The 25,138-nt window shown below is 46.7% G+C and overlaps 1 protein-coding gene and 1 pseudogene across 1 annotated transcript in view; one reads left to right on the top strand and one right to left on the bottom strand.

Moving 5' to 3' along the window:
* LOC147629567 (uncharacterized) overlaps nt 1–25,138 on the top strand; it is a 51,567-nt gene that overhangs the window by 16,803 nt on the left and 9,626 nt on the right. The window lies entirely within an intron of this gene.
* Nucleotides 5,375–7,514, bottom strand: LOC147629568 (uncharacterized; annotated as a pseudogene).

Genomic DNA, 25,138 nt, shown 5'->3' with positions numbered 1-25,138 from the left:
GGCTTGTTTACAGCGGTCTCCCGGCGGCCTGCGTCCGATGCGGCCACCCTATGGAGACACAGCGACATTGCCTTTGGGACTGCCCTCAGGCTCAGCAGATTTGGCTGCGGATGCTGCGTATTCTGGCCCCCCTCTCTCCAGAGGGTATGTTTACGTGGGGTGCCGCTGCTTGGTCGACTTCGTCAGGGCCTGCTATGGGCTATGAGATGGAGCAGGGCAGTCAGGCCATCAGCTTTATTAGGGGCCAGCCTCGCCTGGTTCCGGCACCGGATTACTCGTCCGCCAGCTGGACACAGGAGAGGGATTTACGATGGGAGCTCCTCAGCAGCCTTACCATCTGGTTCACCTGGAGGGCCCGGTGCTTCACGGCCTTTGAGGGGAGATTGGAGCCACCAGCAGAGACTGTTCGAGGGATTTGGCAGGAGTTGATCCACACCCTGCGAGGACAGTACGACCGCATCCGGGGAGACTCGGATGAGGCGATCTTACGGCGCCAGGCCTTTCATACCACTTGGCGCTGCGGCCCGTTCTACACCCTACACACGGGATCCCCCCGTTGGCACTACAGGCCTCCTGTTTGGCTCTTCCCCCCCCCCCCCATTGTATGATTTAGCCGTTCAGTCCTTTAGACTGATTTTTGTATTTTGCAGCACCTAGGGAGAGTCTCCCGGGCTGCCATGATGTATTCACTGCTCTTCTCTCTGTTAGGAGCAGGAGAGATCTCTTTTGTAGCCCTACGGGCGTTTTTTACATAACTAATGAAAGGATCTTTTCTCGGAAAAAAAATAAAAATAAAAATAAAAATAATTAGATGTAGCATTTGCCTCCTCCTAACCGACATGTTGCAGCCAAATATGGATTTCCCCTAAGACATTCATAGATATAGGGTAGTGGGAAAGATCATCAGGTTTGGCTAAATCTAAGATAGGCTCGGTGGTAGGAAGAGTTGGGATTCTTGTATTATGTGACACCATGCCCTAAAATTGAGGACTATGGGGTGCAATGGCAGGTGGTATATGTCTTCTAATAACTTAAGGCAAAATCACTGCTATAAAAATCCATGGCTAAGATAGGGTGTGTGTAGGCGGTATGTTTTTCTAATAGTGAGATGATATACTGGGGTGGAAGTGGTGAGGTGAGGTCTAAGTGGTGTTGTACTGAGGCGGCTGTGATGGAACTTGAAATAGTAATGGAAGGTTTGTGATACGGTGAGTGGGTATAAGGCTAAACTTGCCAGGTCGGTAGCCACATTCAGTAACCTTTCGTGCTCTTCTTCATAAAGACTGCTTACCTCCGGGGCTAACCTTGGTGCTGCCGTCACTGTTGCCAATTCTTGTCGCACCTATAGTAGCTCCTCCTTATCCTTTTGTGCCAACTTGTCATTGAGCTCTGAGGTTGATTTGTTAAGATCTTTGGCATGTTTCTCTACATCATGCAATATCTTCTTTGATGTTTTCTCTATGTTCAAGTGCTCTTCCAGCTCTTTTGCAGCTCTTGCTCATGCAACCTCTAACTCTGTTGTCATGTCTTTGGCTTGCAATTCTATCCTTAGCTGTGCATCTTGCAGTTGCCTTTCCAAGTCTTTGCATTTATCTTCTTGTCTTTGAGAATGCTCTTGCAAACCCTGCACCTGTGTGTCTCTTGCTTTTATGGCCAATGTTTGCTCTTGTGCAGATTGTTCTAACACCTGTATTCTGACTTTCAGCAGCCGTTCTGATTCAACCAATTGGTTGACTTGTTGTATGTACACCTCCTAGCTGGCTTGGACTCTTGCAAGCTCGTCCTTCGCTTGATCTTTGATTGTCTGTGCAATGAGCATCTGAGTTTTGAAGTGCACTTGTTCTTCTTCTCTCCTATTGTATATTTGCATAGCATGTTGTTGCAGCTCAACCAGGGCTTGCATGAAACCATACTCACTTTGTTCGACCCTATTGCCTGCAAGTGCTTTGTAGGCTTGGTATGACTGCCTATCCACATAATCCAATGTGTTCTATGTGGCAATTGCCTCTATAGCTAACAGCCTTCGGAGGGAGAAGAGGTGGGTTAGGGTGCATCTGACCCTTGTTCTTCAAGGCCGTGAGCATGGCTGTTGCCAACTACTCCTTATGTATCCTTGTTGCCGCATCATCTTGTGTTGCTGCTAGAGGGGGTGGTGGATTAGGATCAAAATTTGGCAGATCATTTATGTTTAGGAGCTTCTCCAAATCTTCTAATCTCAATGCCCAAGAAGTAATGCAGCTCTCCCAAATCCTTCGGTGTTCGTCCACCACTGCTGTTCTTGTGGTGTCTTCGTTTTCCCTTTCCTCTTCAGCTTCTCATTCGGGATCTAGTGACTGGTCCCATGCAACTCTTGGAAGACTTTCCTCGCGCCTCTGTGCGTAATGGTTTCTCCTGGTTGATCATGTTGTCGGCATTTTTGAGTGTCCTTGAATCTCCTCGGGCTTTCCGTAGGTAGGTGTTCAGAACCTCTTGTGTACTCGCCTTCACAACCTCGAATGTTGCGTCCTTTACTTTTCCACATGTACTTGGTACTTTTCGCTTCTTGTCCCGATCAAGATCGCCAAATGTTGACGGTCTTGTTTTCTAACCCCGATTTTTAACCTTGGTGTGGTGACTCTTAGCCTTGAGACCTCGATTCAGGTAGACTACTCAGATTGCACTTAACCTCGCTCGTCAATCTTAACAAGAGAAAGGGGCAGAAGCGTCGAGTGTGGATACCGTATGAAGATGGTAATGCAGCTAGTATTACGATCCAATGTTATACAACAGTCGGGCTATGATCCGCCTCGACTTCAACTATCCTATCAGTCAAGTCTACCTTCTGCTCAACACGTGCGGGCAGACTCTTGATCACAATACCAAATGCTAGATCTCTAAACCACCCACACAGAACGTGTGAGACTCGAACCACCTCCCATGTAGTCTTGAGGTAGGTCTCTGTAGTGTCATCGAGATGTCCTCGGACTCCTGTAGAGTGTCGGCCAAGAAGCTGTTGAAGGAAGAGCTTGCTAGGCCAGAGGTGTAAGTGGGAGCTTCCTCTGTCTGTCTGTCCGTCTGCGTCCACGTCTATGGGAAGATCTGAGTGATGAGTCACCCCCACTCAGGCCTTAAAATTGACTCCCCACAGCACAAGGACTGTGACTCCCTGTGTACTTATTCTAGGCTTCCTATGAAGCTTCCCAAAGTATTCCAGGGCTTCACTCAAATTTGTAAAAATATTAAAACAACGAGATAAAAACAACAAGTTCATGATACATGGAAATTCACAAAAAAACTTTAGAAGAAATTGTATGCCAGGCAAGCTACGAATCAACAGATTCACAATAAGAGTCGACTAGAATCAACACACACCTTGCTAGTGTCTTCGACAAGACAAATTTCCTTCATTGTTGTCACCTCCAATAAACATACAAAGGTCGAGCAAACACCATCATCATATTCTATAATGTTAAGCATTGTCAAGAATATCAGTCACTTAAAGAGTTAAAACATTCTTTTAATAGCCTGGATACATAGTATTGACACAACTTTCAAGTTCCAATTACCTGGCCATTGTTGTTTCCATCAAAACTATTCACATCTTGGGATCTTGATGCCATTACACATACAAGAATTTCTCCATCAAGGTACCCCGATATTAGCAGTAAAGCAATTCCAGTTTCCAACCTGGTCCCAAGAGAGTACTAACCATCTCATAGATATAAGAATTTGTGTAAAGCTCCAATAAATTCAAGAAGATATAGTCATATGATAGCAAACGGACTCAAGTATTTTGGGAATAATAAAAAACATGGACACACATGTGTTCAAGCTCCCCTTACCTTTACAAAAAAGGCAAACTTGTGCTCCCGAATTGTCACCATCTTCCAAAAAGAAGCTAGCAAATTAGTCTGACGCACTGACAATAGTAAGTAACATCAGCTCTTGGAAAGAAATTCTGCAAACATGAGCCCAAAATTAAAAGAAAGGACAATGTGTTGGTAGCAAATTTCTACCATCACATCTGTATATACAACAAATTTGCATTGCCACAGAATGGAGATGCTAACAGTAGCACATCGGCAAAAGATTTCTTTCAAGAACATGATACACAAGGTTAGTCATATAAACTCTCATTTGATCCTTCAACATCTCTGAAGTACATATATCTCACATATACAACAAATTTGCATTGCCACAGAATGGAGATGCTAACAGTAGCACATCTGCAAAAGATTTCTTTCAAGAACATGATACACAAGGTTAGTCATATAAACTCTCATTTGATCCTTCAACATCTCTGAAGTGCATATATCTCACATACAATTGATATGTCTAATGAGCTAAAATCAGCTACACTAGGGGCTGAAATCAGCTGCACTAGGGGCTGGACATTGGGCTGAATTCAGGCTGAGAAAGGGCTGAACAGTGGGCTGAAACTAGACCAACTTGTGGGCTTTCTTTCGGGCTGAGATTGGCTGTACTGTGGGCTACACTTTGGGCTGAAAATAGGAGAACTTGTCGGATTGCATTCAAGGTGAGAAAGGGCTGGATTGTGGGCTGAAGATAGGCAAACTGATTGGCTATCTTTTGGCTCAAAATCAGCTGCACTGTGGGCTGAGATGGGGCTGCACTATAGGCTGAAATCTGGCTGTACTTGCAAAACATGAAGCCCTGTATAACAAGTGAAAAAACCACAAACTATTATACATACTTTCGACATTTACACATGCTGATTGACATGTCGATAAGTAAAAGCATAGCCACATGAGGATCATTCAACCAAAGGTAGCCGAACATGTATATGTGCATAAAATGTTTCACTCTTGGCGATGGATTTTCCCCATGAAATAGCAGTCTGCTATTTTATGGCGTCTGCTCTAATCATTAGGATGGAGCTACACACTCCTGCATCTTTGTCCAAATATCTAAATCATGCCCTTGTTTACCCATAATATCATTTAAAAAAATATCAGGGTAACCCTGCTAACTCATAGGTTAAAACCTACTATCTCATGGGTTATAAACCTACACTTTCACGGCTTAGCCATCTCATGGCTTAACCATCTCACGGGTTAAGCATCTCACGGCTTAACCATCTCATCAGTTTAGCATCTCACGTGTGCTAAACCATCTCATGGGATAAGCCATCTCATAGGTTAACCATCTCACGGGCTAAACATCTCACGGCTTAACCATCTCATACAAGAAGCAACCATACACGGCAAAAGCCTTGCTTGACAGATGTCAATCTCTACACGGAGTACACAAACTGCTACCAAAAACTGTTGCCAAGACCATCATTTACACAACCAATTATGCATCAAGAGCATCATACTACTCAACAAGCTGCTATCAAGCTGATCATATGCAAAAACTAAGCATCTGTTGCTTTTCAGCATTTTTTGAGCTCCCAAATCTTGTAGACTGACACCCAATCAATTGCATCATACTTTGGACCAACAAGTGAGATACGCATGAGCATGTCTAATGTGTCCACTTTCAAGCATTGACACGTAGATGTTTTAATTGCATTTTGTTTTGAAAAGCCTCGTTCACAAGACACAGATGACACGGGCAAAACAAGAATCAATTGCCATAACTTCAATAGATTCGGATAAGAGCGCTGCCAATTGACATTTGAAGCAAACAACTGCCATGCATCTCTCATGTTCATAGTATCGCATGCATAGTATAGCGTATCGGTAAACGATAAAAGGTCGTCATTGCATCCCTGTGCATCCACAACATGACCTCCAACCTTTTTCAAGAGCCTATTCAACCATTCGTTTACCTTCTTTGACCTCTCCATTGTAGACTTGGAGTGCTTGTTTGGCGTCCTTAGGATAAAACTGTGGAGAGAACATCTTGGTAGCATTCAAGAGGTATACATCCGGAAAACGCTCATTAACACAATCAATCACCTTCTGCACAAAACTCCTTGCAAGCTGCTTGCAACTCTCTACATCTTTACCCCCATTATCCAAAGACTTGCCTTCTTTGTCCTTACCTGGAATAACCTCAAACAACAAGCTGTGTGTATACTCCACACCAGATTCATTTACATAATGCCAAGTACCATCTTCAGTATCACACATAAACTTCTTTAAGTACTTTGTATCTTTTCCAAAATTTTCTTCCGAGAACTTACGTCTCAAAGAAGATAAAGTGACCTCAATGTACGCACTTATTGAGGCGATGTCTACATCCTCTTCTTGAAAATGCTTATTAAGCATATTCAAGTCGTGTAGAACATCAGCAAGTAGGTGAATAACAAACAACACTTTACAAATACGAAGTTTATTACACCACGCAGTGGCTTCTTCTTTCCAAAAACAAAGAATGGCAGGCATTAAAGACACCAAGCGCTCCATCACACTTTCTCGTGAGAGCCACCTTACCTCATGAATTTGCAAAACCTCAAGGATCTGGAGATTCATCTCCTTCAACAGATTTTTAAAACCTTCATGCCGCAAGCTAGAACCATGAATCCAAGAATAAATCTTATTAGCAACTTTATCTATGTGTGACAAACAGGGAAAAGATTTTGTTGCATCCAGTATAGCCAAGACTTCCCTGTGTGCGATACAATGTGTACTGACCAAATGGGGGATCTCTCTCCTTAACTTTGCAACTAAACCATCATGGCAACCAAGCATAGAACTATCACCATCAGTGGCAATACCTACCATGCGTTGTGGATCAAGCCCCATTTCACATAGAGCTTTCTTAAGCGCATCAAATTTTGTTTGAGTTGATCCATCTGCCACAACAACAAGCCTGCCAAATTGTGTTTTGACCATACCCAAGCCAGCACAAGTCAGAAAGGAAACATAAATTATTAAATGCTTCTCCATTGCCCTATCTGTGGTCTCATCAAAACCATCAATGAGTAAAATGGACTTTGCTTCACGTCACCCAGCTGCATAGTTTCTATATGCTCTGAGATACATGCAGCAAAATCTTTTCCAGCCATAACATTAGTGTATGAAGAATAATCATTCTTGACAGGCATTGTTTGCACATCTAGGGCATATGCTAAGTCACAAAGCTTCTTGAACTTCTTGCATGCAAGGTCTTCTTTTGCAACAAAGTACATCAACTTCATGCAAGTTATGACTCTTTTTTGAGTCTTGCTTCCCAAGGCTTTCATGTGTTCTTGGACTTGAATCCCACCCTCATGAAGTACCTTCAATGTGGCAAACCTATGCTTCGGAGATTTTTTGTGTTTCCTTATGGCACTCATTTGAATTGTTTTGCACCCTTTTCCTTTCCCCCATGGTCCCTTCTGTTTATACTTCTCACACCACAAGCATTTCATAAACTCCTTATCTTCAATCACCACAAGTTTCAGGAAACAGAACTTATGCAGCCACTCTACCCTAAACTTTCGAAGCTTCTTTTTTTTATCATTATTTGATCCCTGTGTTTCGGTATTACTCAAGGGTGTGTTTTCAAATGACATACCGAAAAGCTCCATATCGTCTTGAAGCACTTTATTGAAGTCCTCCATGTCAACATCCAACTCATGGTCCTCGTCGCTGATACTCGAAGAGCCTAAAATCTCTACCATGACTTGACTCAGATGCCTTCTCTCTAGAATCCCTTTCTTGTCTCTTCTCCTTTCGAAAAGACTCAAACAAGGTTCGTTGTTTAAGCTGCAATACCATCACAAACTATCATTGAACAACTCAACATGCTAACCACAATGTAAATAGTTACAACCTTGTGGATATAGCACAATCACCTTTGTTTTTTTTTTCCGAGAAAAGATCCTTTCATTAGTTATATAAAAACGCCCGTAGGGCTACAAAAGATCTCTCCTGCTCCTAAGAGAGATAAGAGCAGCGAATACATCATGGCAGCCCGGGAGACTCTCCCTAGGTGCTGCAAAATACAAGCATCAGTACAAAGAACTGAGCGGCTAAATCATACAATAGGGGGGGGGAAGAGCCAAACAGGTGGCCTGTAGTGCCAACGGGGGGATCCCGTGTGTAAGGTGTAGAAAGGGCCACAGCGCCAAGTGGTGTGAAAGGCCTGGCGCCGTAAGATCGCCTCATCCGAGTCTCCCCGGATGCGGTCGTACTGTCCTCGCAGGGTGTGGATCAACTCCTGCCAAATCCCCCGTACAGCTGGTGGCTCCAATCTCCCCTCAAAGGCCGTAAAGCACCGGGCCCTCCAGGTGAACCAGATGGTGAGGCTGCTGAGGAGCTCCCATCGTAAATCCCTCTCCTGTGTCCAGCTGGCGGACGAGAAATCCGGTGCCGGAACCAGGCGAGGCTGGCCCCTAATAAATCTGATGGCCTGACTGCCTTGCTCCATCTCATAGCCCATAGCAGGCCCTGACGAAGTCGACCAAGCAGCGGCACCCCACGTAAACATGCCCTCTGGAGAGAGGGGGGCCAGAATACGCAGCATCCGCAGCCAAATCTGGTGTGCCTGAGGGCAGTCCCAAAGGCAATGTCTCTGTGTCTCCATAGGGTGGCCGCATCGGACGCAGGCAGCCGGAAGACCGCTGTAAACAAGCCAAGTGCCAACTGCTGAGCCCCTGTGGGCGACCAGCCACTGAAAAGCCGAGATCCTGCGGGCCTGCCGACTAGCCCAGAGCCGAGCCCAGAAATCCTCCAGGAACTCCTGTGAGAGTCCCTGCAACAATCGCCAATGCCCCGCTGCCGCTGGAGAAACCGTCCTCCTCGCCGTCAAAATATGCCGTCCCAGCCGAACAGTATACTGGAAATAGGTGATCTCTGTGGCCTCAAGGGATACATAAGGATCATGCCACTCGTACTCCCCGGGGTCCCACTGTAGCCGGGCCAAGGGGCGCGTTGCATATGCCCATATGCACCAATCCGGGAGCACATCAGCAGGGTCGGGGTCAATATGCCACTTCCGAGAAGCGGCAGCCACTACCCGAATCCTCTGAAAGGTGCACTCTGCAACCAAAGGCGACTCCACCTCCACTCTCTGGAGTCTGCCCTCATCCTGAATCTCATAGTAGAGGCATCTGCCATCCTCAGTGCTAGCTCTGATAGCAATCAGGATCTCCAACTGTGTAAAGGCTCCCATCCACCGTGGGGCCACTGGCTCGAGAGGCGTGAACCACTCCTCTGTGAGTGCCTCCTGTATATCATCCCTCATAATCAACCCCCCTCTGAAGTGACTCAGCCTCTCCATCTGGATCTCCTCTGGTAGACTGCAGAAAGCCTGCCAGTCTCCAAAACTACGAGCTGGGCATGCCGCTAAAGGTCCCCAGGCTAGACGAGGCCGAGAACCCAGCATATGACCCTGCTCCGTGCGAACCGCTGGGCTCCAGATGAGCGGCTGCCTGGCCCGCTCCTCAACACAAGAAGGAGGCCGCTGAGAGAGCCCCGGTCTCAGCAGCTCCCAAGCTCTCAGGATACTCAAAGCAAATCTGTCCTCCCATCCTCTACTGAGGCCTGTCCTCCTCATCTCTATGAAGATCCAGCGAATCTCTGGTGCCCAAGTACCCCCTGCTGGGGGCGCCCGAGCTTGCAGTCGCTGCAAGAGGAGCTCTTTCCAAGGCTCAGCGCTTGGAAGCAACCCCCGAACAATAAGCTTCCCCAATAAGGCTCTACTCTGATCGACTGGATCTATAATGCCCAAACCGCCCTGAGCCAGCGGAAGTGTAATAACTGCCCATGCAACCTTTGTCCGAGCTGGCTGACCGTCCCGCCCAGACCACAGAAAGTTCCTGATCAGCCTCTGTACCTGGCTGATGCAAGAGCTCGAGAAAATCTAGCAAGACGTAATGTACCACATGGTCACTAACAGCACCTGATTTGCCACCACCACCCTCCCAGCCAAGGATAGTCGAGCTGTACTCCAATACAATAGCTTCTTCCGAATGCTCAGAAGAAGCGGGGCAATCTGCTGCTCAGGTGACAAATCGAGGTCAATCTGGCATCCCAAATACCGCACTGCTGTGCCTGGAGGAATCCATCTAAAACCGGGGTCCGGGCTCCATGCCGGAGTGGGAGCACTACTGATCCAAAAGGCCACTGTCTTGCGCCAATTGATCAATGCTCCCGAAGCTGCACTAAAAACCTGGAGCGACTGCTCAGCCCGAATAAGATTGGCCTCTTGGCCATGCAAAAATAAGCCCGTGTCGTCTGCAAACTCAGCATCAAGCAAATCCTCCCCCCGGACTGGGAGCTGAAGTCCTCTCAAACCAACCTCCTCTGCCGTCAAATACATACTCATAGCCTCCGCAAAGAAGAGAAAAAGGAAAGGGGCGAGAGGACACCCCTGACGGACTGATCTGGTCAGCTCAAAACTTGGCCCCCGTCCTCCTGCAATCAGCACCTGGCTGCGAGCTGTGGAATATAGAGCTGCCACCCCTCTGATCCATCCTGGCTCAAAGCCCAGGCGAAGCATAGTGCCCTCTAAGAATCCCCAATCAACTCTATCGTATGCCTTCTCAAAATCGAGAAGCATCACGACCAAGTCCTCGCCAAGAAATCTAGCTCGGGCCGTCGCCTCCCAGAAAGTAAAGATGTTGTCAAGGATATTGCGCTCCTTGACAAATCCTGTCTGAGTAGCATGAATCAACTCCCCCAGGAAGGGCTGGATCCTCAAACTCAAGGCCTTTGCTAAGACCTTGTAGACAGTATTGAGGATCGTAATAGGCCTCCAATGCCGAATGTCATCTGATACTCCCTCCCCCTTGGGGATAAGATAGATCAAGCCCTCTGAAAAGCTCTGCGGCATCACCCCAGTGTCCAAAACATGCTGAAAGCCCCTGCGCAGGCTTGGCCCCAAAAGGTCCCAATAGCGCATAAAAAAGGCCGGCGTCAGTCCGTCCTCCCCTGGGCAACTATGTCGCGGCAGGACCCTCAAGGCCTCGGTAAGCTCAATCTCTGACAGAGGCGCACCTAGAACTGTACGCATATGGTCTGTGACCCTCCTCTGCACATGGGCCCACACAGTCTGTCTGCAAACATCTCGATCCTCAGTGGCTGGCTCCGCTGAAAGCAGGTCACTATAAAATGCAGTGGCAATGGCTCTGATCTCCCCGAGCTCAGTAGCTACCGATCCATCCGGTCTACGAAGCTGGCGGACTCCTGCTCGCGCATGACGGGGTCCAGTGATCTCAAAAAACTCCCCAGTCACTCTATCACCAAGCTGCGTCCACTGAGAGGCATGACGACGATAGTAAAACTCATGTCTCTGCTCCTCTACCTCTCTAACCTCCTGGCGTGCCTGGCTCAGCTGGGACGCCACCCACTCACATGCAGGCTGCTGCTCCTGAAGGCGCTGTAGCGAAGCAAGGCTGCGTCTCAGCCGTTGCTCCCGCTCGCGAATCTCTCCCAGTCGTGTCAAAGCTGCAGCGTGTAGAAAAGAGCTAAGATCAATGAGTCCCTGGGCACACTGGCCCGCTGCATCCTGGTCAGAGCACTGACTATCATGCGAGATCCTCTCAATGTCCTCAGCGAGACTGGGATCTGCAAGTACCCTCTCTGGGATCCTCAACTGCAAGCTGGGCTCCCGTGTCCCCTCCTCCAATGTCAATATAACTGGCGCATGATCTGAAAATGAGGTGCCAACGAGAATGCCGACGGAGCCCCCTCGCTCCCCTAACCAGTCGCCCACATAAAAGCGATCAATCCGTGATAGATTAGTCCCTCCCTGCCGGCGATCCGACCGAGAGAAACTAAGACTGTCCTGAGACCGGGAGAAAGCCCCATGCTGCCATGCATCAGTGATCCTCAGTGACATGCAAAACCGGTCCCAAGCTGCAAGCTCCGTGTCGTGCACTGTAACATGACTGTCTCCCACCCTATCTGCCGGGTCCTCAAGCATGTTGAAGTCTCTCCCAACACACCAATGTGCGGCCTCTGGCAATGCATCTGTAACCTGAGTCCAGAACTCTGCTCTGGCACTAGCATGATTGGGCGCATAGATGTTGAGCACACCCAATAGCTCATCATGCATCCTCAGAATGACATACTGTGCTCTACCAGGCACAATGATCCCTCAATCCACAATGGCCTGCCGCCATACATCTGCAATAACCATGCATACTCCTCCCTGTCCACCCAAAGGACCAAACCCTGCAGACCAAAAAGTGTCCCATCTACCAGGCATCACCGAACCATATCTCCGGATCCTGCTCTCACCCAAGTGGTGCTCCTGCATCATCAAAATGTCAATGCTGCCACCAACCAGGCATCTCTGAAGCTCCTGCCTCAAGCAACCTCGATAGCGTATAAAGTGTGCTCCGCCAAGGCCCTGTACATTCCATGAGATGATCCTCATGGATGCCCTGCTGAGGTGGATGCTGTCTCAACCGTACGGCGGGCCTTCGCAAGCGGCTTGGATGGAGAGTAGTCCCCATCCGAACGGCTGCGAATCTGCCCACCCGGTGTACTGCAAGAATCCCGGATCAGGCGCCAGTGGCTGTGGCCCATGGCGACTGCCTCCTGCTCTGACACAGAAACCTCGTGTATACTCACATATCCAGGGTTGCGTGCCAAGTCCGCGTGCCAAGTCTGCCACTATGCGCACGACCAAATGCCGAATCCCTGAGGTATCCACACTCCCGGGATCCAAGAAAAAATGAGCCAACTCCCAAAGTCAGCCTATCACATCTGTCACCTCCAGATCGCTCATGTGGTGAGAAAACTCAACTGCCTGAGTCTTCACAGTGCTGAGAGTGAGCTCTAGAGTCCACTCCCGGTCACAAGGTCCACATAGAGGGAACGAGAAGGCCACCGCTGAGTCTAGTGCCTCCTCCCCGCGGGCCGGAGGTATCACTACATGAACTCGAATGGGAGCACAATCACCTTTGTTGAGGATGAAGGAACTGGAAAACCATCAAGAGCCATGGCACCAACGCCAGCCATTGTAAAATCTTTTATGGAATGTAGCTGCAAGAAGAAAAAGCCAAATCTCTCTCTCTCTCTCTCACACACACACACACACACACACATATACACATTTCCATCATCAGCAAGCATGAAGCTTCTTTTAAATGGAAAAACTCTCTCTCTCTCTCTCTCTCTCTCTCTCTCTCTCTCTCACACACACACACACACACACACACACACACACAACTATCAAGCATGAAAACTCTCTCTCTCTCTCTCTCTCAAACACGCACACACACACACTGACCTTGTTTACCAGTCAACTGGTACTATGTATACCTGTCATATATGCCTTTCCTTAGCCATAAACCAGCCCTAAACAAGGCCCCTAAACTAGACCTGAAACTAGCCCCAAACAAGCCCCCCAAACAATCATTGCAGGAAACGAAAACTAAGTCATGATATTTTTGGGCGTAGAAAGTGTCTCTCTTCAAAAGAGCAGCAGCAATAATCTAGCCTTGTGATCACATATGGTTCTAAGAAAAGAATGAGACAACAAATATTGTTTAAGATGATTGGGCATTTGTTATCAAAACCTGAAAATAAGAATCAATCAAGAATACCCATGCAAAACCAAAAAAACCTTATTGAACTTACCAAGGAAATCAACCTTGAAATAAATCACTATGTTGAAGTCGATTTTCTGAAATCTTGCTCTTTCCAAGCCTAGATATGAAGTTAGGGTTTAGAACAAGGATGGACGAAAATCATGGATTTAAAAGCAGCTGGATAAAGAAAATTGCGTCAATCTGAGATTGTAATTTGTAGTGCATCAAGTTGGGGATAATGGACCATGGTGTTGGCTGGAAATGATATGCGACAGGCAGCACTGAGCAGGCTGAATGTAAAGCTTTTATAGCTTTATTAACATGATTAAGACTTAATTAACAAACATAAGACAAATGCTGATAGAAAGATTGAGATGAGAGATTGTTTGCATTGAGACAGGGGCCTTTCTTAAATAGAGGCCGAATAAAGTTAATATTTATAAATGCCCAATAATGCAAATAATGCTAAATAAATACTAATAAATATGAAAAAAATACCAGATAAATCCCAGTAAATTCCCTAAGGCTTTGGGGATGTTCTAAATGATGCACAGGCATATGAATGCATATTATGCAGGATGCAGAGTGCTTTCTGATGCAAACCGTAAGGCTTCTACTGACTCTACATGCATGAATGATTCTCTCCAAGTGGGTTAAGGGACTTAACTGACTGACTGACCCACTAAGGCTGAGGAATGACCTACGTAGCTCGTGCCTGACTTATCCTGGACTGAGGATGTACAATGGGGTCATGGCGTACGACAATTATCATCCTATTGGGTTCTAAAACTGTACAACTGTTGCACTTCTGATGATGAGCCATCTTGTCACCATGCACTGAGTGCAGAGTGCATGTGACATTCCCTCCTGATTAGCTTGGCGGCAGGTTTATGGCTTCCAAGTAGTCCGCCAATAACTGATAGAACTGACGAATCCGTCGACCGGAACCATGCTTCCATTGATGAAGAAGGATCTGCTCAGGCTCAATAACTTCTGCCTCGTCTACAACGTCTGGCTGCTGTTCATCTGAAACATCAAACACTTCTGGACCAACATATGGTTTTAGCCAAGAAACATGGAAAACATCATGCATTGTCCAACTGGCAGGCAACTTTAATTTCATGGAGATATCACTTAACTTCTTAACTATTGGAAAAGGACCAAAACTACGGACTGAAAGCTTGGGACAATGTTTGCCCACTTGTTTCAATCTTTGTTTCATGATACGCAAATAGACCCAATCCCCTTCCTTGAAGTGGACATCTCGTCTAAACTTACATGCCTTTCTGTGAACCGAATGATGGCCAGGCTCAAAATTGAGGGCCAAACTGGGTTGAGTACCAAACTCTGCGGAATCGACATACTGATCTTCTAAGTCTTTTCCAGAGATGTTGAGAATGGTAGACTCCTGACTGGTCGGGATGCTGGTCTTTCTACTAAGAACATCTGCTACTACTGGGTTATGTTGACCAGGATTGTACTTAATCATTCCTCCAAACTGTTGGAAGAGCTGACTTTGTCTAGTGTGCTGAGCACTCCACTGGGCACTTGGCATCGTCGGGAGCCACTTAAGGTGACTGTGAAAATGTGTCCATAAGGAACATGTTTCAAATGTTTGAGAACTGACTGCTGTTCTAGCTTGCCCTTGAAAGTCTTGGAAAGACAAGAGGGAAACTTGCTAGGAGGTTCTGCTAACTGTGGGATGCTGGGTAGGAGATCATCCTTAAAAATGTCTGAATGAGAAAGGAGATCTGCTAATTGAGAGACTGAAGATGATGAGACGGCGGTTATTGATGAGATAGAAGCTGACTGAGCATAAATTAATGCTCCTTCTGCTCCCTTGCATATAGCTCGTCGGGCCTGGAGATGAGAAATCATAGGAACGCCAAGAATGCTCCTATTTTCCCGAATCATGACAGGCTCAGGAAAACCTTTAGAGATAATAAAGGTATCCTGTCCCCAATTGGGAATAGGTTCATACTGACGAAACCACTGGATTCCTAAGATCATGTCACATCCCAAAAGAGGAGAGACAATGAAATCTCGCTGGAATGAGTGTGCCGATTGGATTGATTTGCATGCAGGCAATCGCATTTGATGTTTAAAAGTACTAAGTGCACTATGTGCTATAACTTATGGGCTTGTACACACTATAAGGGTGGGCATAGTGCCTTTACCCCAACAATGAGGCCTTTTGAACTTGAAAAGAAAACTGTTGTACCTCCTGAGAGATGTGGGTGCGGAGACCAGGTGTAAACCCGTCTACCTCCAAATGATAGGGCACTAAGGTACAGCTCATGTTGGTAGCCAACTGGGGAGAGATGGCATCCTCAGAACTGCCCATGTCAAAAAGGATTATGAACTGTCGGCCCTTGGCAGAGCCATAAGCTCGGATCAGGCTTTTCTGTGGGGTTGTTGCCTCACCCTCCTGCTTAGCATCAAGTACCACGGATGGCATGGAATGCATAGAAGGTAAGATCTGAACCGCATTGGTGGTAGCAGGCAGGTCTGGAGGAGCGGGGGATACTGCGGCAACTGTGGCAGAAGGCTCTTTGGAGGCTTGCTCCGCTTGTCTTTTTGGACAATCCTTCTTACCATGCCCAATGGTATGACAAAAAAAACATCTGTTTTCTGATTGATACTGTCTTTCCTCCTTTGGAGGAAGATAGCCTCCAGTGATGCCTGCTTGATCCTTTTCCTTAGGGGTCTTCTTAGGCTTGGATTCCTTACCCCCTGAACTAGAGCTAGGACTGTTGTCTCTCTTAGTGTCTTTAGAAGACGAATTACCCTTCCCCTGTTGGGGTTTGGTACTGGACTGAGATGACTGCTTGGGCTTGCCTCCGTTCATCTTCATTTCTTCATTCTGAGCGAGAGTCAGAGCCCGGTCATATGTACTTGGTTCAAAGTAATGAACTGTGAACCGAATGTTAGAGTCCAATCCACGAATGAATTGCTCCATCTTGGCATGCTCAGATAACCCTAACTGATGTGCTAAAGTTATAATCTTACCGGAAAACTGAAGCATTGGGGATCCGTTCTGTCTGAGTCCATAGAACTCGTCTTTCAGACCGGTCATGTTGTCATGTGCACAGTGGGTATCTACCGTGTGCTATACGCATGTAAGACTAGTTTCGAGGCTTGGGGAAGCTTGGAACTAGGCAGGCTGATTGACGAGCTGAGTTAGGGATATACTAATGAGCGGGCACCCAAGTATGGACGGGCGGGCGGCCAAGTGTGGACGCCCGATGACCGGTCAAGAGCCTATAAAAGGGTGGCCAAGGTTAGTTATTGTATTATAGAGAGTCTCGCGAGTTTGTGAGAGCTCTATGGTCTTGGAGCCTGGATCTAGTGCAGACGTGCACCTGCTTTATGCAGCCGAGGCCGGCAGCAATCTCGAGGCCCGCGAGGGCAGCTTCGTGACGGTATGGGACGTCACGAGGAGGAGATTGGTCGGTACGTCATCCTAGTTAGCTCAGCTCGTGGCTCGGTGGGGACAGCCAAGACTGTGGGCTTGCCCACGGCTGTCATGGTTGGGAGGTGAGTCAGGCCTGCACCCCCTTGCTTGTTTGTTGTTCGTTTGTTTGCAGGATTCGAGTTTCGAACCAAGATCGATCACGAGGGGATCCGTGGGAATTTGACAGTGGTATCAGGGCATACCTCGTGAACGAGCAAGTCGGTAGGTAGAGAAGAAGAGGTCGAAGAACGGTATGTGAAAAAAAAGCTTGCTGTTTTTTCTGTGCATACTGCAGTTTTCAGTTTTGTATGTGTTTTTTCTTCATCAAAGAAACCCATGTTGATGGGAGATGGTAGGTTGAATAGGGTTGATTGCTTTTGCAAAGAAGAGGCCTTGTGTGCAGTCGCATAACTTGCAGGGAGAGAAAACAGAAAAAAGAAGAGAAAAAGCACGTTATTTTCGTTGCTTTTCGTTGCTTTTTGGCGCATGAGAGAGAGAGCGCATGAGAGACGTGCTGGATTGCTTGCAGGCGGCCAGGTTAGTGCACTGGCGGGAGTCGCTAGTGTACTGTTGGCGGTCTTGCAGGCGGGCGCATGGGCCTACGTGGCTAGGCAGCCAGCCCATGTAGGCGCCTAGGCCAGGCGGGCAGGCGCCCAGGCCAGCCGAGGCCTACGCAGGCGCTCCAGCCAGGCAGCGCCCAGGCCAGGCCTGCGCATCCAACCCAGGCAGTGCCCATGCGCACGTGGGCGGGTGACCACACCTACGCAGGACACACAGGCGAAGCTGGCGACGGAAACTACACCTGGCAGCTAATTCTGGCACCGGCAGCAGTGACGTTAGCAGCGATGGCCAGCACACCACGTCAGCAGCAAGCAATCCAGGAGGTTGAGAAAAAAAAACAAGGCAAGGAAAGCATACGTTTTTTACTGCTTTCGTTTTTTGTTTTTTTTAGGGGAGTTTAAATTTTTTTTAAAAAGGTTTAAAAGTCTTCCCCTCTCTAAGGTTTCCAAGGTTTTTATTTTTTTTAAGACTTTAGAATATATATATCCATATATATATATATTAAAATATATATATATATATATATATTTATTCACGAAAAAAAAAACAAAAACACAAAAGCTAAAGCAAAAGCTAAGCCTAGCTTTTCGAGTTTTTTTTTTTTTGGCTTTTGGGAAACCTTTATAAACCCCCTCACGTGGGCTTCTTGCCACACATCTCTCGAGTTCTCAAGTTCTCAAGTTTTCAAGCTCTCAAGCTCTCAAGTTCGCTCGCACTTTTGTTGTGCAAAGACCAAATTTTCTCTCCACGTATCCTCTTCACGATGTCGACCCAAGAATCAGAGTTGGAGTCCCTCGTGGAAGGCGAAGGCTTGCCGGCTACGGAAGGCACTGATGCCGATCTTTTTGACGAGTTTGTGTCAAAATCAGATTTCCAAGAGTTCAAAGTAGCTCTCGAAGCTTCTTCGTCGGAACGTCAGGCACAAATCGCAGCCCAAATGCAGGCTTTGCAGAACTCCATCGCTCTCTTGACCACTACCCTCTCTACTTTCTCGGGAATGGATACCTTGGCTTCTGCTTTAGGTCCCAATATTACTCCGGAACCGTTCGGGGGCGAGCAAAAGCAGAGAACCAAGGAGATCGTGGACACTTGGCTACACAAGTGGCAAGTTCACTTTCAGTTTCATCCATATTATGATGGAAAGAAGATACAGTTAGCAGCAGGTTTCCTGTCCGGCAAAGCTTTGCTTTGGTGGAAGGAACTGAACCCAAAGCCAACGACTTGGGCACAATTTGAAGACATTTTCAAGAAAGAATTCCTCAAGAAAGAGGATGACTACGATGTTGTTGCCCGGTTTTCAGCTTTGACCATGACCTCGCAGCACCTCACTTATGAGGTCTACCTCCAGAAGTTCCGTGACTTGCAGATGAAAGCTACAAAGATGGATCCCACTACTCTTTTGGGGTTTTTCGTAGCTGGTTTACCAGACTCGTACCGATTACAGGTTAAAAATAACAAATGTAAAACATTGGACGAGGCCATTCATTCAGCTCGTATCTATGATGATACGATGGTCTCTTCCAAGTCAAAACCCGTTACCGAGCAGGGGAACAAGCATAAAAGAAAGTTCTCCGCACCTATGGCTAACACGACTGAAGGCAAGTCTTCGGACCAACCTTCGAAGAATACAAGTTCGACACCAGCGAAGAAGAAACGACTCCTTCGGGCTTTGAAGCTCAAGAAGGAAGGACGTTGTTTTATCTGCGAAGAAAAAGGACACATGCGTAATGAGTGCCCAAAGCAAAAGGGTACCAAGTCAAACGCAGGACCCAAGCCAAAGGCAGCTAACCAGTTGTCTTTGACAGGTACGTCAATTACTGTACTTTCTCGCCCTAGTACTTGTTCTGATTGTCTGTTCAATTCTAAGGTATTTGGCATGCATGATCTTCTCCGAGTTTATGGAGAAGTGAATGGCCATAAAATTCACATTCTGTTAGATCCTGGCAGTTCGCATAACTTTGTTAATTACAAACTTGTGCAGAAATTGAGTCTTGATACGACACTCAGCGACCATACCTATGAGGTACGTCTACCTGCGGGCAGACAAGTTTGGGATCGCAAGGTGGAGATGCTTCCAATCCAGATTCAGGACTACAAAGATACTCTGGAATGCTATGTTATGCATCTGGAAAATGTAGACTTGTTATTAGGGATTGAGTGGTTTAAGACTCTTGACGTCCAGATAGATTGGTCTAGTCATATTTTTTCTTTTCAGCATAGGGACACCAAGTATAGTATTTTAGGTGATTGTATCCTCCCTCTCAGGGACCTCTTGTAAATACTATTGATTTTGGAAATATAATGAATTCTTCTTTGTACACCGCTTTCCATTGTATCTTGATTCCACTTTCTTCTTTTCTCATCCCTTCCATGGATGTGAATGAATTAAGTGTGTTTGAAAGCAAAGAATTACAGAAGATACTTGATTCGTTTCAAGATGTATTTCCTAAGGAATTGCCATCGGGTTTACCACCTGAACGGGCAGTAGATCATCGTATTGACTTGATCCCTGGTGCTCATCCTGTGAGTATTCCACCTTATAGGATGAGCCACGCTGAGGAAGATGAGTTGGCTAAACAACTCGAAGATTATTTTAGGATGGGCCAGATCCGTCCAAGTAAATCACCTTGGGGTGCACCTGTGTTGCTTAGGAGGAAGAAGGACAATACTTGGAGAATGTGTATAGATTACAAAAGATTGAACAAGCTGACAATTAAGAACCGTTATCCTCTCCCTAGATCAGATGACCTAATTGACCGGTTAGCAGGAGCGAAATATTTCACGAAGATCGATTTACGTACTGGCTATCACCAGATACGTATTCATGAAAGGCATGTCGAAAGAACCGCCTTTCGGACTAGGTATGGCCATTACGAGTTTCTCGTATTACCTTTTGGGTTAACCAATGCTCCAGTCACTTTCCAGCAAATGATGAACGATCTTTTTCGTGAACATTTGGGGAAATTTGTGGTGGTGTTCCTGGATGATATTTTGATATATAGCCGTACTCTTGAGGATCATGTCAGACACCTCACGATTGTCTTAGCTATTTTAAGACAGAATCGACTATATGCTAAATTGAGTAAATGTGAGTTCTTTATGACCGACATCATTTACTTGGGACACAAGATCACTAGAGATGGATTGAGCATTGACTATGACCGAGTTCAGAAGGTTTTGGACTGGCCTATACCACGAACAGTGAAACAACTTCGTTCTTTTCTCGGTTTTGTTGTCTTTCTTCGGAAATCTGTACGGGAGTACTCTCAGCTCACATTACCGATGACCGACTTATTGAAAGGTCGTGGACGTAAGTCCAATCAGCCTATCACTTGGAATAACGATTTGGATATGGCCTTCAGACTTTTGAAAGATAAAGTCAAGGAAGCACCTATCTTAGCATTGCCTGATCCTAGTCGGCCTTGTTCTTGAAACTGATGCCAGTGACTATGCTATCGGGGCTGCTTTATTTCAAGATGGTAGACCGGTTGCTTTTGAAAGTAAAAAGCTAGACGACACTCAATCTCGTTGGCCAACCCTTGAGAAGGAGCTTTATGCTGTGATTCATGCTCTCAAGGTTTGGAGACATTATTTATATGGCTCCAAGTTTGTGGTATTGACTGATCATCAGTCAATCAAGTATGTGTGTGATGCGGATGATTTGAGAGGCAGGAAAGCTCGTTGGACAGAGTTAATGTAAGATTTTGATTTTGAGATCCGTTATCGGAAAGGGTCCATGAATAATATTGCAGATGCGCTTAGTCGGATTAGAGAGGTGAATACTTTGTCGTTCACCGAGATTTCTACCGACTTATTTCAGTCATTGAGAGGGCTTTGCAGGACTGATAGTTATTTTGGTCCATTTTGGCAGAAGATCCAGGACGGGAGCTCATTGATTGACCAAGACTCGGTGACTGCGCAGCCTACCATTCAGGCTGCAGGAGGTCAGTGGATGATTCGGAATGGTTTACTATTCCGTAACGACAAAATTTGTGTACCATAGATCCCGGACATTAGGTCCAAGATTCTGAGGGAGTGTCACGACGCCCCTTCTGCTGGACACCCTGGGGTACACAGGACGCTATCTTTAGTGAAACACACTTTTTATTGGCCGAAGATGAAAGGGTATGTAGAAGATTATGTTCTCAAGTGTCAGATTTGTCAGGCAAATAAAGCTGAACGCTTTAGACAGGCTGGGTTGTTGCATCCTTTGCAAATCCCAGGTAATAAGTGGGAAAGTATTTCCATGGATTTTATTACCGGATTGCCAAGAACACATCAAGGCCACAATTCTATTTAGGTTGTGGTAGATCGCTTGACAAAAATGGCTAGATTTTTACCGACCCGGAAGAATATTACAGCTACGCAATTAGCTCGGCAGTTTATCGAGCAATTGTTTAGACTGTACGGGTTACCGCAGGACATAGTCAGTGATAGGGACTCTAAGTTTACGAGTGATTTTTGGAAACTTGTTTTTGAGAAGTTGGAAACAACTTTGAATTTGAGTTCCTCAGATCATCCTCAATCTGATGGCCAGACTGAAAGAGTGAATCAGATTTTGGAGGATATGCTTCGAGCATATGTATCCAAAAGACACAGTTCATGGGAGGATTATCTTCCTATGTTAGAATTTGCATACAACAGTACTAAGCATACGAGTACAGGGTTTAGTCCTTTCATGCTTATGTATGGTTTTCAACCTAGATTACCTGTTACAGTAGGATTCTCAGGACTTCAGCATGATGCAGCACGTAATTTTTTGAAAGATATGCAGGAAATGTTACAAGTTGCGAAGGAACCTATTAGAAGTGCTCAAGACCGAGATAGGTTTTATTCTAATAGACATCGTTCACCTAGAGAGTTCTCTGAAGGAACGATGGTGTATTTGCGAGTTCCGAAAGATTCCGAGACTTTACGGACAGGTAGATCTCCGAAATTATCCCCTAGATACTGTGGACCATTTTGTGTTACACGACGGATTGGTTCAGTTGCATATGAATTGGATTTGCCTTCTCATGTGAAAGTTCATCCTGTATTTCATGTCAGTAGACTTAAGGAAGTACTGGGTGGAGCAGATCAGTTAGTTACTCCTCAAGAAATTATAGATGTCCAGGACATGACATTTGTTCCGCACGAACCTGAAAAGATTCTTGGCTTTCGTGAACGAAGATTGCATCATACGCTTATCACGGAATACAAGATCAAGTGGAAGGATCGTGTTGAGGAGGACGCTACATGGGAGACATTGACTTCTCTTCAGAGAGATTACCCTGGCTTTTTAGTGAGCTCAGGAGTGAGCTCTTAGAGGAAGGGGAGTATGTCATGTGCACAGTGGGTATCTACCGTGTGCTATACGCATGCAAGACTAGTTTCGAGGCTTGGGGAAGCTTGGAACTAGGCAGGCTGATTGACGAGCTGAGTTAGGGATATACTAACGAGCGGGCACCCAAGTATGGACGGGCGGGCGGCCAAGTGTGGACGCCCGATGACCGGCCAAGAGCCTATAAAAGGGTGGCCAAGGTTAGTTATTGTATTATAGAGAGTCTCGCGAGTTTGTGAGAGCTCTATGGTCTTGGAGCCTGGATCTAGTGCAGACGTACACCTGCTTTATGCAGCCGAGGCCGGCAGCAATCTCGAGGCCCGCGAGGGCAGCTTCGTGGCGGTATGGGACGTCACGAGGAGGAGATTGGTCGGTACGTCATCCTAGTTAGCTCAGCTCGTGGCTCGGTGGGGACAGCCAAGACTGTGGGCTTGCCCACGGCTGTCATGGTTGGGAGGTGAGTCAGGCCTGCACCCCCTTGCTTGTTTGTTGTTCGTTTGTTTGAAGGATTCGAGTTTCGAACCAAGATCGATCACGAGGGGATCCGTGGGAATTTGACACATGTACTGGGGCGGGAGAAATCTGGTCTTCAGGTCATGGACAAAGATGTCCCAGTCAAAGGCTGTGACACCTGTGGCCTGGTCTGTATGAATACTAGACCAATGCTGCCACCAAGTGACTGCCTCACCAGTGAGATGGGGAGCCGCTAAGTGGACTTTGTCTTGTGGGTCTGTGATCCTAGCTAATTGGAAATGAGCATTAAACTGATGAACAAATTGATTAACTGATGAATGATCACACTTACCATCATACTTACTGAAATTTGGTTGACTGCGAATGATGGTGGTTGATGCTGTTGCGGGCTGCTGGCTGGTGACACCTATGACTGGGGAGACTGAGGAGAGCTGCTGATACCTCAAGTGTATGGCCTCCTTTTCCCGTTGGTGTTCGAGTAACATACGTTCTCGATCAAGCTAACGTTGGTGTTCCCGAGCGGCGAGTTCAGCCTGGCGCCGGTCTTCGTCGATCCTGCGTTGGGCTTCCTCATAGTCCCGTCTTTCTTCTTTTTCTCTTCTCCTTCGGGCCTCGTCCTCTCTCCTTTGTTGTTCCATTTGAAAGAAGAGGGAGATGTAGTCGGGTGCTGTTGGAGGTGTAGAAGGACGTGCTGCTGCTGCCTCCAAGAGTTGGAGACGCTCCATGAGCAGTTGGTTCTGAGCTCTAAGAAGAGCTATGGTGTCCGCTGTAGGCGGTAGAACAAGGTCTCCTTCGGGGGAGACGTCTTCCGCGGCTGATGAGTACTCTCTCCTGTAGACATGATGCTGAAGTCGGTGGTCGTGCCGGAACGCAATCTAACCATCCAAGGATGCCCCCACGATAGGATACGGTGTGTGTGGACAATCTGAATCTGATACCAATGTGATATGCAGCGGAAGTCTTTGTATTGGGAGATCCTGTCACACAAATGCTCACACCGTCTTCTGTGTCCTGAGTTTCGTGAGTTTAGCAATCCATTTCAATACTTCAAACTTTAAAGAGGATGAGAGAGAGAGATATGAGAACTGTACACCAGATTGGGTTCCGAATTACCCACTGAAGGGCTCCCTATCCCGATAACGAGATAGTATTTGCTTTATTTCTTTAGAGAGAATGACTGTGGACTGTAGATAAGCCAAACGCAAGATCTCGGAGGATCAGAGAGTGGCTGATCTGTACACTGCTGTAGAAACACCTCGATGACTTGATCTCGAGCCTATGCACTCTTCCCAAGGGCATGAGGAAGGGCTGCACACCTGAGGCTAAGAGAAGAAGAAGGTGGACTGTTCTACACTATGTTAGAATGCTGAAAACACTTATGAATGCTGTGTTACCTTCACCAGATGACTGCTGCATGTGTGGATGATGCATAGAAGGTTGGACACTGATGCAAACAGCAGATTCAGGGCTGGAAACTGCTGTAGACTGAATCTTCAGGGCTGGAAACTGCTGTGGACAGAAACGCTGAAGTGTAGGGGTGCTGAGGAACTGAAACGCAGACCTCTAGGGCTGCTGGACTGCAAAACGCAGGTGTTCTGAAGCTGCTGGACAGAAACGCTGAGGTCCTGAGGCTGCTGGACAGAAACGCATGTATGTATTGCTGAATTGGAGACTGTAGAGGACTGAATCAGGGCTGCTTTGGTGCTGAAAACAGGCTGATTGGAGGCTGATAGCAGGCGCCTAGGGCTGACTGAAGCTATGGTTTCTCAAGGGGCTGGAGAAGCAAGCTTATGGGCTCTAGGGCTGGATTAGTCTTGGGCTGAAAGCAAGGAGGAGGAGAGCTCTTAGCACAATGAAGACTGAATGAGGAAAAGAGGCTCTAGGCAAGCCTATTTATACTAACTGGAGGTTGGTC

The sequence above is a fragment of the Cibotium barometz genome, chromosome 17, assembly GCF_041138505.1.
Source record: "Cibotium barometz isolate CiBa-2024 chromosome 17, ASM4113850v1, whole genome shotgun sequence".
In the NCBI taxonomy this organism is placed as follows: domain Eukaryota; kingdom Viridiplantae; phylum Streptophyta; class Polypodiopsida; order Cyatheales; family Cibotiaceae; genus Cibotium; species Cibotium barometz.
Note: the sequence above shows the minus strand (reverse complement) of the source record. Positions and strands in the feature narration are given on the sequence as shown.